Source organism: Cannabis sativa, chromosome 6, assembly GCF_029168945.1.
Source record: "Cannabis sativa cultivar Pink pepper isolate KNU-18-1 chromosome 6, ASM2916894v1, whole genome shotgun sequence".
Taxonomy (NCBI): domain Eukaryota; kingdom Viridiplantae; phylum Streptophyta; class Magnoliopsida; order Rosales; family Cannabaceae; genus Cannabis; species Cannabis sativa.
In genome coordinates, this window is record NC_083606.1 from 17,715,735 (window position 1) to 17,720,521 (window position 4,787).

Genomic DNA, 4,787 nt, shown 5'->3' on the forward strand with positions numbered 1-4,787 from the left:
ACAGTATTTTCAAAGATGGACCTACGATCCGGTTATCATCAACTTAAAATATGGGAAGAAGATTGTAAGAGCTGCTTCTGATTAACACTTCGAATTATTAAATAATTAGGTTTATTCTTGAGATTTAATTAATATTTATAATATGCTTATTGTGGAAATTTATTTGAGTTAATATATGTTTATTATGCTATATGTAAATTCCTTGTAATATGCGATTGTGTTCGGAAGCAGTGGAACTAACGTTGGGCCTTTAGAGAGTCACCTTTTATGATTTGGGATGTTAGTATTAGCAGGACGTCATTGTTAGGCGTCAGAAGTGTCGGGAAATTGGTGGGGTTTAGGAAAGACCAAGATACCCCTTTTAAATCATTAGATCGTTATCGTTTACCAAGGGCATGTTAGTCATTTGTTTAAGTGTTTTGTCCTTTGTGTGCTTGGTATATTCAGCTTAGTATTAATATTATTGTTTTTATTTTCCTTATTAATGTTAGTAAGATTTAAATAAGAGAATAACCTAGAGAACACTTCCTTCTTCACCATTCTCTCTCTCCTTCGAACCACACTCATACTCAGCGAAGAATTTTGATTCTTCTTAGCTGAATTCAGAGAACACTAAAGGGATTTAAAGCTTGTAATTAAGGTATTATTCTTTAGCCTTCTTCTCTTTAGAATTCTTAAGATTAAATAAGGTTTTGATGCATGGTTTTAGGAATTTTGATGTTGTGGGGATAATTGATGTTTAAATTAAAGTTCTAAAACTTGTTTAAGGTTGTTTAGGTTGATCTTGAGTAATTTTGTGGATTGTATTGAGGTTTTGGCAAGATTTGAGTTTAAGAACTCAAACCTTGATCTCTAATGGGGTCTTTGGATTTTGAGTAAATTGATGAGTTCTTTTGCTTGGGATTGGTTTATTATAGTGGTTTTAGGTATTCTGGAGATTATGGTTGAGTTTGGGGTCGAATTGAGTTGTGGGGAGAAATTTTTGTGTTCCCAGCACAAAACCGATCGACCGGTTCTGGGGGACCTATAGAACCGGTCGACCGGTTGGTACCCAAGAACCGGACTTCCGGTTGAGAACCGGTCTGCCGGTTGGGCCATTTTTCAAAACCATAGTTTTTCCCGTTTTTGTGTTGTTTAGGGTGTTAGCATCCTATTTATCGATAGGGTTATCCTTAGTGATAACTCTAGAAATTAGAGTTATTTTACACATTTTTTTACTAAAAATTGGTTTAGTTCTTAAGTTATTAATTAATTTAGTAAGTTTTTAATTATTTTTGAATTTATTAGCTTTATTGTAATTTTATTTGTTTTTGTGTGTTTTTATAATTATTTTATTATAATATGTTATGTGGTATTTATTTTTTAATTTTATTTTAGTTTTCTAATTAATTTTATGTATTTTTAGGTGTGTTTGTGGAATGAAATGTGGGATTAAAATGAAGAAAAAACTTAAGAAAATGGGCCAAAAATGCAATTTCTAGAAAGAAAATCACATCAGCCCAAAACGAAGTCCACTCTCGGTCAGAAAAGTTGACTCAATCCGAGCCATCCAAAGTCAGATCTAAGGGCTCCCATCCACGCGTGAGATCCACCCGACCAAGGAGCAAGTGAAGCTCCAGCCAGCTGCCGCGTGGGACCCGCACGCAGCATCTTGTCCCCCACTCTTCCTTCCGCCAGCTGGCCTGCGTGGTCCCCAGCCGTCAGCTTTCCCAGCCAACCAGAAGGCGCCACGCGAGCCCAGTCAGCCTCCTCCTCCACTCCCAGCTCGCCAGCTGCCACCTGCAGAAGAAAAAAGAAGAAAAAATTGGCTGTTAATTGTATTGCACACATCCAAAAATCACACCAACAAAAGGCCAAAATCCTTATTTTTCTCAAATACTTTACACCTAAATATCCATTTTATCTTTCCAATTTATTTCACCTAAATAAACATTCCCATTTTATTTTACCCTATCTTTTTCACTATTTTTCCATCCAAACAAACATTTATTTTTTCCAATACTCTTACACATACTCTATTTATCCCTTCTCTTCCCAACACTAATTAAATTAATCAATTTATTTATTTTATTTTGATTAATTAATTTTTCCTATAAATATGGTGTTGGAAGACCATTTCAAGGGACATCTCTTCACCATCCCTAAACACATCTTCAACCCAAAACACTTCTCCATTCCACACTCTTCATTTTTACCATTTTCTTTCTACCATTTTTACACTTTGAAGAGCATGTCAAGTATGTTTATCTTTTGTAATTTTTATCTAGTTATGAGCTTCTAATCTTTTTTCAAGATTATTAAGATGATGATGAAGCAAAATGTAACTAGATAGTGTTTATGTTTGTATGTTGATTTCCCATTTGTGCTATAAAGTTCATGGATTTTTCTATCAAAAATATGTCTTTTTTATCTTCAATATCATGTATTTTTGATTGTTAAAGCATATTTCTACTTAGTTCTTCATTATGCAAAAATATAATACTCTTTGATTAAATGTCTTTCATTAAATTGTTTACATCTAATTCTTAGAATATAAGTGTTATATTTTGCCTAAACATAGTTTCTTTGATTTTGTGTAGTTTCATTAAATTGTAACACATTTAATGCTTAGAAATTATACATTTTATAAGTGAAGAAAAATCCTACCTTTTTGAAAATAACTTGTACTTAAATGAAAATTATATTTTGGAAAATATGGTGAGATTTATTTCAACTATATCTAAAACTTGGGAATCAATATACTTATAAATATTATTGAACTTGCATTTTGTGGATTCTAATATCTTAATAATCTTATTTTACACATCTTATTTGAAAATCATTTTCATACTCACTCATCTTTAATCTTAAGTATTTTAGTTGCTTGTCTTTTATTTTATTTTGCAAAACTAAAATCCCATCAAATATTTGGAGCTAGGTTAGAATATCCTTATTTTGTTTGAAATAGTTTCTTTTGATGTTAGTCAACTCCCATGGGTTCGACCTTGCACTTACATGAACACTATATTCCGAAACGATTCGTGCACTTGCGAGTATAAATATTAAAACACTCACTTTTGAGGACAACAAGTTTTTGGCGCCGTTGCCGGGGAGTTGCTAGAAAGAAACGATCTTTCTACAAGGTAAGTAATACTCTTCTACTAGTTATTTTTTTTATTTTCTCATTTTCGTCAAAAAAAAAAAAAAGTTAAAAAAAAATATCGAAAAAAAGTTGAAAAAAAAGGAAGTTATACATATATATTGTTATATATTATATATTATATACTATATATATACATATTTATTGGTAGTTGATGGCATTTTGTGCCTCCTACCTATTTGTTAGTTGAGTGCATTTTTGCCTCCTAACCTTTTTTTTTTCTTTTAGTAGTTGAGTGCATTTTGTGCCTCCTACATACTTGATAGTTGAGTGCATTTTTGCCTCCTATTATCCCTTCTCTAGTGATGGCATTAGTGCCTCCTAGCTTTTATTTTTGTTTATCATTTTAGTTGATGGCATCTTGTGCCTCCTAAAATCCTATTATTATTATTACTACTACTATTATTATAGTTAGTTGATGGCATATTGTGCCTCCTAACTTTAATATAACTATCTATCATTATTATTGTATTTATTTAGTTGTAATTTTATTTACTTTGCTTAAGAAAATACTTGAAAAAAAAATTAAAAACAAAGCTTGTTCTTTCAACATAAGCAATTTTTGCTTAAAGGAAATTTGGCAAAGTTCCCATCCACACTTAATAATTAACCCCGGTGAGTTGTTATTAAGTCGTGAGTAAGTGGAATCAAATAGGCCTGGGAACAAGTCAAACCAAAAAAAAATTGAAAAATTAAAAATTTACAAAAAAAATCATAATCTCTTTGTGTTATAAGTATGCTCTGTGGTTGCGGTTTATAACTGATCTTCCACATCAGAAATTTGTCTTCTTGAGATTATTTTGTGTTACTTGGTGTTTCTTTGTGAAATTTGTGACATTGCATGCATCATTGGCAACGTGATTCTAAAAATCGTTTGGTAAAAAGAGTAGTAACTTTAGGTGAAATTGAAAGTGTTTTTGAAAAATTAAGCATAATGGAACAAGAACCTAATATTGCGCAAGAAAAAACACTACTTGAATATTTTTCACCTATTTCATCTAATGCTCCATCATGCATTGTTTTGCCTACTACTAATGCCACTCATTTTGAACTTAAACCTTCAATCATACAATTGTTGCCTTCTTTTTATGGTTTAGAAAGAGAAGATCCTTATATGCATGTAAAAGATTTCTTAGAAATTTGCTCAACTTTTCGTTTTCAAAATTTTTCGGATGAATCGGTTAAGCTTAGGTTGTTTCCTTTTTCTTTAAAAGATAAAGCCAAAGCTTGGTTAAACTCACTTCCAACCGGAACCATAACAACTTGGGATCAACTTTTTAATAAATTTCTTGCCAAATTTTTCCCCATGTCCAAAACTGATAATTTAAGAAGAGAAATCTCCGAATTTTATCAAAAAGATAATGAAGAATTTTATGAATGTTGGGAAAGATTTAAAGATTTATTATTAAAATGCCCCCACCATGGTTTTGAAAAATGGCGACTTGTAAAATATTTTTATGATGGTTTAACCCCTTCAAACCGACAAATGATTCAATCTATGCATACCGGAAAATTTTTGAAATTACAAGGGCAAGAGGCTTGGGAAGCTCTTGAAGAATTGTCTGTTAATTCACAACAATGGAATTATTCTGAGCCTAGGTCTAGAGCAAATAATTCACCTAAAAGAGGAGGAAAATATGAAATTAAA

General features: G+C 31.6%; 1 non-coding gene across 1 annotated transcript; it reads right to left on the reverse strand.

Moving 5' to 3' along the window:
• Window positions 1–4,460: 4,460 nt before the first annotated feature.
• On the reverse strand, window positions 4,461–4,567 carry LOC115695997 (small nucleolar RNA R71). The gene has a single exon (XR_004007601.1). It is a non-coding gene; the product is annotated as a small nucleolar RNA R71 (small nucleolar RNA).
• Window positions 4,568–4,787: the final 220 nt, after the last annotated feature.